This window comes from Belonocnema kinseyi, chromosome 7 (genome assembly GCF_010883055.1).
Source record: "Belonocnema kinseyi isolate 2016_QV_RU_SX_M_011 chromosome 7, B_treatae_v1, whole genome shotgun sequence".
Classification (NCBI taxonomy): Eukaryota; Metazoa; Arthropoda; class Insecta; order Hymenoptera; family Cynipidae; genus Belonocnema; species Belonocnema kinseyi.
Window position 1 is genome coordinate 2,727,188 of NC_046663.1, and position 10,046 is coordinate 2,737,233.

At 20.9% G+C, this 10,046-nt stretch overlaps 1 protein-coding gene across 2 annotated transcripts in view; it reads right to left on the reverse strand.

The window, feature by feature from the left end:
• The window catches only part of LOC117176299 (band 3 anion transport protein), a 177,653-nt gene that overhangs the window by 5,903 nt on the left and 161,704 nt on the right, over positions 1–10,046 (reverse strand). The window lies entirely within an intron of this gene.

Here is a 10,046-nt window from a genome sequence, read left to right on the forward strand (position 1 = left end):
GGTCAATTTTCATAAATTACAGCGAAAATTTCTTCACAATTTTCGAAATTAAGAAAAAAAAATATCAACTTCATGGTAATTTTATAAATTACTAAATAGTGTTCGGAAATTATTCGTAATTTATCAATTTTCCTGTACTTTCACGGATTTTTGAAAAATTTTGGAACCTTAAAATTTTAGAAATTTATAGAAAATTAAAGATTTTACGGAAATTTAAAGTATTGAAAACTGTTTCGTAAGTTATCAGTAATTTATGATAATATATGGTAAATTGTCACAAATTATAGCAAAATTCTACCATCTGCAACTAAAACTCCTTATCTTCACAGTTTTTCGAAATTTACAAACAAAAAATTCCACTTCATGATAATTTGATAAATTACTAAAAAATGTCCGGAAATTATTCGTAATTTATAAACTTTCCTTACCTTTCACGGATTTTAAAAAAATGTTGGATCCTTAAAATTTTAGAAATTTTTCAGGAATTTAAGGATTATACGTAACGTATGAAATAAATTGATAGTAAACTATCCTAAATTCCCCAAAATTCAGCAGACAAACTTCCATAAATTTCTGGAAATTTTAGAGGTAATATATAGTAATTTTACCATTTACAACCAACATTTCACATTTTCGGAAGTGTTGTGAATTTATGGTAAATTGATAAATTATTAAAATTTTTTAGGCGCTTAAAATTTTGGAAATTGAAAATTCCCTGTTCAAATTAAAAGCTGAATTATTTTAATTTTAAATAGTTTAGAAATCCTTAAAATGCTTCGAAATTTTATTTCAAAATCTTGAAACAGCTAACATGTTGTTTTACATTTTTTCAAATTATTTTTTTTAATTCTGCCAAATTAAAGACAAATCTTTCAGTTCGTTACAATAAAAAATCATTTTCAAATTTCCTAAGAAATTTTTTTTATTCTTCTGAAGCCTTTCGAAATTTTTAAAAAGCTTCTGAATTTTTTGTTCGAAATCATCGAAAATCTATGTTTTGTTTTATATTAGGCCGTGTGCTATTAGTACGGAAATTTTCGTAAGAATAGCAGGATTTTATCGGTACACGCAGAAACTTCGTTTCAATTATTTGTAATCATTTAAAATTTTTAATTCATTTTTAATTTTTTCAAAACTTCTAAATATTTCTTTAACTTTCTCGAATTTTTTCTATGAATAATAAATAGTTATTCAATTGTTATTTATATACAAAAATTCAACAATTTGACTTGCAAATTAAATTCGGTTGAATAGAAAAATTAAAGTTTAGTTTTGAATATTTAATTTATAATTACTGATTTTGAATGAAGTCAGACATTTCGAAATATTAAGTGATTGTTATTTTTCTTAACTGAAAAATTTTAAACCGAATGGTTTAAAAACGGAATATTTTAGACTAAAATTATATTAAAAATTTAATATCAGCCTTTAATTATGAATATATAATTTTGCAATTATTTTAAAATTGAAAATAGTTTATAAATTTGGGCGTTTACATTTGTATAAGTAAATTCTAAAATTGTGAACTGATTTCAATTTGCCTTGTAAAATCAATTATTGTTTACGTTTTAAATCTTAAAATACAATTTAATTTAAAAAATCATTAATTAATTTATATTCACAGTTGATCAACTAAAAATGTTTTGTTTTTTTTATCAAAAATCTTCGATTTTAAATGCTTTTAATTTTCAATTTTTCAAATATTTCAAGACTGTATTTTGAAATTATTTAAATTGAAATTGTACGCTTAAAAATAAAAATCTATGATGGAAAATATTTGAAAAAATGGTAAAATTACGCAACTGTAAACTGAAGAATACCATAATTAAAAAAGATCAAAATTCAACTAATTATTTAAAAAACGGTTAAAATCAAAGTAGGAAGGATATTTTTCCACAAATTTGTAAAATTCCCGGTCAAAAAATAAATTTACGATCATTTTCCGGTCCAGCGGCCACCCGGTTAATATTTAAAGTACATGCCCATTTTAAAAATAATTTATTTATTTATATTTACAGTTTATACAATAAAACTGTTTTTTTTTTTCCTAAAATTTTTTACTTTAAACGCTTTTAATTTTCAATTGTTTAAGTATTTTAAAACTTTTAAAATTAATATTGTGCGTCTCAAAATAAAAATCTGAAATGGGAAATTGTTGAAGGATAAGCAAAAGATTTTAAAATTACCGGGAATTTTATGGGACCGGTGAAAACCAGGAAATGACAATGAATTTATTTTTTTACCGGGAATTTTACAAAATTTATAGAATAAGAAATGGTCCAACTTTGATTTCAACCGTTTTTTTTTAAATAATTTCTTAAATTGTCATTTTTATTAATTATTATATCATTTAGTTTAGAATGCTTAATTCGAAAATATTTCACTTTAAAAATTTTCCATTTTAGATTTTTAATTTTGAAGCATATATTTTAATCTAAATAATTTAAAAATGCAGTTTTAAAGGTTTAAAAAGAATTAAAAACAAGACGTTTTTAAATTCGAAGATTTTTTTATAAAAAAACAGGGTGGCCGCCGGACCGGGAAAACGGGAATTTTACGAATTTTCAGAAGAAAAATCTGCCCACGTTCGATTTTAACATTTTTTAAAATAATAAAAGTGCAGATTTGTGGATTTAAACAATCCAAAATTAAAAGCATTTGAAATAGAAATATTTTGATAACAAACAATTTTAATTTATTAACTGTATATATAAAAAAATTAGTTTTAAAATGGATCTCTACTCTAATTATAGAAATCTGAAAAATGATTTAAGTTAATATATAATTTATTCCGATAATTTTATTTTTAAATAAAAATTTTCATGATTTATCAATATCTTTTTAATCCAGAATTTCAGGTCTTCCTTTATATTATATTAAATTTAATAAGTAAATTTAATAATATATTATCTCTATTTATATATTTTTTGCTATTAAAAAATGATGTGAACGTGCGTTTTACTATTTTCAAACTTTAAAATAAATCAATAATAATATAGTCATAATTAATGGTTTTTATTAAATTTAAAATATTGTTTGAATGTAAATTATTCAATTTCTAACGCATTTAATTTGAAATTTTTTAATTTAGAAAAGGAAAAATTATTTAATATTTAGAAATATTTCACTGTTCATTTAAAAAGAGTAAATTAAAACCAAATATTTAAAAGAAAACAATTTCAAACTGGATTGTATTAATTGTTGTATTTCAAAATTGTTTGATTTACAAGTGATATTTTTAAATTTTGACGCATAAATAACAATTAAACACTTATTATTTGTAGAAAAAAATTTGAGTAATTTTAAGAGATATTTAGAAGTTTTGAAGAGTTTCAATATTAATTAAAAACTTGAAATTATTTCAAGTAATTTAAACGAAGTGTTTTAAAAATTTTTCAGAACTTCTAAATATATTTTAAAATTAATCGAAATTTTCCTACAATTTTTGAAAATCCAGTAAATTAAATAAAATCCTTAAAATCTGTCATGTTTTTCTTTGGTCATTTTTTAAATCTCTTAAAATCTTCTTAAACTTTCTGTTACAATAAATTTTCCAAGTGAAAAATCATTTTAAATTTTCCTAAGAATCTTAAGAAAATTTTTAGTCTTTTGTGGGCTTTCACAATTCTTTAAAAAATTCTAAATTTTTTGTTTGAAATCTACAAAAATCTAAATTTTATTTTAAATTCGGCTGTATTTCAAATTATTTCAAGTTCTAAATATATTTGTTAAAAGTTATTGATAAAATTCAATTCATTTGAAAATATATTTAAAAGTTTTGACGAAAAAATCAAAAATTATTTAAAAAATTTAAAACCACTTCTAGATTTTTCAAGATTTTGAAATAAAATTTTAAATCTTTTGAAGGATACCTAGACTATTAAAAATAAAAATAATTTAACTTCTAATTTAAGAATTATTAAGTTAAAAAAATTATTTTTCAATTTTTAATGTGTCTAGTTTAAAATTACTTAAAATAATATAATTTTTTTAAATTTTAAAGTTCATTGCTTGATTCTTCAATTTAGACTATTGAAAATGTTAACCTGGATTTACATTTTTGGAACTTCAATTTAAAAAGTTTGGAATTTAAGTGTTCCACTTTGAATGCCTTAATTTATTGTTTATTTTTAATTAATTTATATGGAAAAATGTTTAGAATATTGTTTGATTTCTTAAATTTCATTGGCCGTGAAAAATTTTGGCGAACCGAGAATTTTTTTCTTCAATTAAAACGGCCACTCTGTTGATTGTTTTGATTAAAAATTTATTCATTTTTTTGTTTAAAAAAAGATCTTTGTTTGAAAATTCAACAGTTTGCTTGGGAATTAATAATTTCAATTGAAAATTTCACTACTCCATTTGTGGTTGAAAATTTAATTTTTTTTAGCTCAAAATGCATCTATTTTGTTAAAAATTTAATTTAACAAATATAATTATTCCATTTTTGGTTGACCATTTATCTATTTAAGTTGAAAATTCATCTTTTATTGGAAAATCTCCTTAGTTGAAAATTGATCTTTTTGATGGAAAATTAATTTTTTTATTAAAAATTTCTCTTTTTCTTCAAAAATTGAATTATTTAGTTGAGAATTCATTTCTTTGGACAAAACTTTAACTATTTGTTTGAAAATTTATTTCTTTAGTGAAAAATTTAACTATTTTGTTAAAAATTCATATATTTTGTTAAAAATTTGATTTTTTTATAGAAAATTCAGTTGTTTTGGTTGAAAATTCATCTTCTTGATTAAAAATTGATTTTTTTCGTTAAAAAATTAACTATTTATTTTGACGAGAATTCATAATTTTAGTTGAAAACTGATTTGTTTGATGAAAGATTAATTTGTTTAACTAAAAATTCAACAATTCATTTCTGGTCTGAAAAAAAGATGGTTGGTAGAAAATTCAACAGTTTGGTTGGAAATTAATTGTTTTAACTGCAAATTTTACTATTCTATTTTTTAAAATTAAAAATTGACAGTTTTTAGTTTAAAATTTAACTAATTTGTTAAAAATTGGTCTGTTTAAATTGAAAATTCAACTATTTTCTTAAAAATGCACGTATTTTGTTGAAAATTAATCTTTTTATTTGAAACTTTGTCTTTTTGGTGAAAAATCCAAGTATTGCAGTTACATATTAATCATTTTCTTTCATTTTTTTCATTCGATCATTTTTTTCTTCGATTAAAACGGCCACCCTGAAAAATGGAGTATTTACATTTCCACTAAGAACTAATTTTCAATTTAAAAACAAAAACTATTTTTTTCACAAGTAAATTCAATTTTTTACCTCTTAGTTGAGTCCGTTACCAAATGGTTAAATTTTAAAGCAAAAAAGGTAAAAAGTCTGCATTTTTAAACCATAAAAGTCCAATTTTTAACCAAAAAATGAAGTAGATGAACTTTTATTAAGAAAAATTAATTTTCAATTAAAAAAGCAGCAATAAAAACGAATTTTTAACCAAAAACTCAAAAAGAGGTGAAGTTTCTAACAAAAAATGAAATTTTCTACCAAGAAAAATTTTTCAGTCAAGAATGAAAAATAATTTTAACAAAATTGTTGAATTTTCAACAAAGAATATTAATGTTTATCAAAAACTGTTATAGTTGATATTTCCAGAACAAAATTTTAATTAAAAACAAAAAACAGTTTGTTGAATTTTCAAGCCAAAAAGCCTAATTCTCTATAAAACAATTTAATTTTGAAAACGAGAATATAAAATAACAACGAAAAAGTTTATTTACAATTAATTAGTTGACTTTTTTAACAAAATTTTTGAATTTGCTGTTAAAAAAAACATTATTTCAACAAAAAGAATTGTTAATTTTATTTTTTAACCAAAAAACGAACTTACAACTAAAATTATGAATCTTAAACGAAAAAAAATTAAATTTGAAAAAATTCGTTTAACTTTCAAACAAATAAAGGAATTTTTAATCAATCATTTTTTTGGTTCAAAATTCTATTCTTTGGTTACAAATTCTACTATTTAGTTAAAGATTTAAGTATTTTGTTGAATATTAAGTCTTTTGCTAGAAAGTTCTCGTTTTTGTTGAAAATTTATATTGTTTGGTGAAAAATCAATTTTTTTGTTATTGAAAATTAATTGTTTTAATTTGAAATCTCTTTGAATTAAAAAACATACTTTTTGTGAAAATTCAACAATTTTTTTTTAAAGAGTCATCGTTTTTGGTCAAAAATTTATACTTTTGTAGAAAATTAATATTTTTTGGTTGAAAATTTATCTTTTGGTGGAAAAATCTTTTTTTTTAGTTCTTGAAAGTTCGCCTTTTATGTTTGAGTATGAATAATTTCCTATTGAAAAGTTTACTATTATATTTTTGGTGTTTAGTTCAAAACTCCACAAATTTGTGGAAAGTTTATTTATTTTATTGAAAATTCCACTAGTTTCTTAAAAAGTCACCTTTTTTTGTTTAAAATTAATCTCTTGGTTCATAAAATCTATTATTCGGTTCAAAATTTGTCTTTATTGATTGAAAGTTAGTTGCTTTTTATCAAAAACAAAAAAAAAGTATTATATTTCTGTTTCAGAATTAATCTGAATTCAACTATTTTGTTAAAAAGACATATTTTTTTTGTCGAAAATTCATCCTTTTTAGATTGAAATTTCTCTTTTACTTGAAAAATCGTCTTTTTGGGTGGCAAATTCAACTATTTGCTCAAAAAAATCACTTTTGGCTAAAAATTCATCTACTATTTGATTGAAAATTAAACTATTTTCTTAAAAAGTAATCTTTTTTTTATCAAAATTTCAACTGATTTATTGAACACTTGTATTTTAAGATAGAAAATCCATCCTTTTGGTGTAAAAATCCTCATTTGTTAGAAAAGTCATATTTTCAAGTTGAAAATTCATGTATTTTGTTGAAAAATCTTCTTTTTTGGTAGAAAATTAATCTTCTTAGTTGAAAATTGATGTTTTTGATAGAAAATTATTCAGTTTCTTGATTAAAAATTTCTCGTTTTGGCCAAAAATTGAATTATTTGTTTGACAATTCATCTTTTTGGTCCAAAATTTAATTTAATCTTGTTAAAGATTTATAATTTTATTTGAAAATTCACCTTTCTTGGTAAAAATGTATTTATTTCAGTTAAATATTCATCGTTTTGGTTTCAAAACTCGTCAGTTTTGTTGGAAATTAATTGTCTTTATTGAAAATTTATTCATTATTTGGTTAAAAAAAAAATATTTTTTGTTGAAAATTTAACATTTTAGTTGGGAATTAATTATTTTAATTGAAAATTTAACTACGCCATTTGCGGTTAAAAATGTATCATTTTTTAGTTCAAAATTAATCTATTTTATTAAAAATTTTATTTAAAAAATATAATTATTCCATTTTTGGATGAAAATTTATCTTTTTAAGTTGAAAATTCATGTATTTTGTTGAAAAATCTTCTTTTTTGGTAGAAAATTAATCTTCGTAGTTGAAAATTGACCTTTTTGATGAAAAATTCATATTTTTTATTAAGAATTTATCTTTTTGTTCAAAAATTGAATTATTTAATTGAGAAGTCATTTCTTTGGACAAAACTTTAACTATTTGGTTGAAAATTTACTTATTTGATGAAAAATTTAACTATTTTGTTAAAAATTCATATATTTTGTTAAAAATATGATTTTTTGTAGAAAATTCAGTTGTTTTGGTTGAAAATTCCACTACCTGATTCAAAAGTAATTTTTTTGAGTTGAAGATTCATAATTTTAGTTGAAAATTCATTTCATGATAATTAATTTAACTTTTTTGTTTATTTAAAAAAAATTAATATCATTACTGAAAATTTAATTATTCTATTTTTTAGTAAAAATATATCTTTTTGAGTAAAAGATTAATTTGTTTTGTTTAAAAATTGATTGTTTTTCGTTAAAAAATTAACTATTTATTTTGTTGAGAATCCACCATTTTAGTTGAAAACTCATTTGTTTGGTTAAAGATTAATTTCTTTAACTGGAATTTTTTTTTTTTTTGGTTTGAAAAAAAGATTGCTGTTAGAAACTTCAACAGTTTGATTGGAAATTAATTGTTTTAATTGAAAATTTAACAATAATTTAGTCAAAAATTTAATTTAAAAAAAAAACTATTCCATTCTTGGTTGGAAATTTACCTTTTTAAGTTGAAAATTCTTGTATTTTGTTGAAAAATCTTCTTTTTTTGGTAGAAAATTAATCTTCTTAGTTGAGAATTTATCTTCTTCGAAAAAATTTAACTATTTGGTTGAAAATGTACTTTTTTGATTAAGAATTTAATTATTTTTTTAAAAGTTTGATTTTTTGTAGAAAATTCACCTTTTCTGGTGAAAATTCCACTATCTGATTCAAAAGTAATTTTTTTAGTTGAAGATTCATAATTTTAGTTGAAAATTAATTTCATGATTAATAATTTAACTGTTGTTATTTTTTTTTAAATTAATATCATTACTAAAAATGTAATTATTCCATTTTTGCGTAAAAATATATCTTGTTTTAGTTAAAATTAATTTATTTTGTTTTAAATTCGTCTTTTTCGTAGCAAATTTCTTTTCTTAGTTTAAAATTCATCTTTTTGTACAAAAATTGATTTTTTTTGTTAAAAGATTAACTATTTATTTGGTTGAGAATTCATAATTTTAATTGAAAACCCATTTGTTTAATTTAAGATTAATTTGTTTAGTTGGAAATTTAATTTTTTTTTTTGGTTTGAAAAAAAGATTCTTGATAGAAAATTCAACAGTTTGATTGGAAAATAAATTGTTTTAACTGAAAATTTAACAAAAATTTAATTTAAAAAAAATAACTATTCCATTTTTGGTTGGAAATTCACCTTTTTAATTTGAAAATTCTCGTATTTTGTTGATAAATCTTCTTAGTTGAAAATTGATATTTTTTATGGAAAATTCAATTTCTTGGTTAAAAATGTATCTTTTTGGTCAAAAATTGAATTATTGGGTTGAGAATTCATCCCTTTCGAAAAAATTTAACTATTTGATTGAAAATGTACTTTTTTATTAAAAATTTAATTATTTCTTTAAAAGTTTAATTTTTTGTAGAAAATTCACCTTTTCTGGTGAAAATTCCACTATCTGGTTCAAAAGTAATTTTTTTTGTTGAAGATTCATAATTTTAGTTGAAAATTCATTTCATGATTCATAATTTAACTCTTGTTATTTTTTAAAAAATTAATATCATTACTAAAAATGTAATTATTCCATTTTTGCGTAAAAATATATCTTGTTTTAGTTCAAATTAATTTATTTTGTTTAAAATTAATCTTTTTCGTAGCAAATTTCTTTTCTTAGTTTAAAATTCATCTTCATGTATAAAAATGGATTTTTTTCTTAAAAAATTAACTATTTATTTGGTTGAGAATTCATAATTTTAATTGAAAACCCATTTTGTAGAAAATTCACCTTTTCTGGTGAAAATTCCACTATCTGATTCAAAAGTAATTTTTTTAGTTGAAAATTCATTTCATGATTAATAATTTAACTCTTTTGTTATTTTTTGCATTTAATATTATTACTGAAAATGTATTTTTAAATTAAAAATTGACAGTTTTTAGTTGAAAAATCAACTAATTTGTTAAAAATTGGTCTTTTTAAATTGAAAATTCAACTATTTTCTTAAAAATTCACGTATTTTGTGGAAAATTGTCTCTCTTTGTGGAAAATTAATCTTTTTGTCTGAAACTTTATCTTTTTGTCGAAAAATCCCAGTATTGCAGTTACATATTAATTATTTTCTTTCATTTTTTTCATTAAATCATTTTTTTTCTTCGATTAAAACGGCCACCCTGAAATGGAGAAAAATGATGAAAATAACGAAAACTTGAATTTTACTACAATCAGAAATAAATTCCCGGTCAAGACTGTCAGGATTTTTTACCAGAAACAGTTGAAAATATCTTCTAATTATATTTTTTTGATGTTGTTTTCTTTTTTAAACTCGTACGAGGGTAGTTCAATAAGTCCTTAGAATGACCAACAGATGGCGCGCGAATCGCTCCAAATCATCTGTTTTCAGTCAGCACCACTCCCGACTAGATAT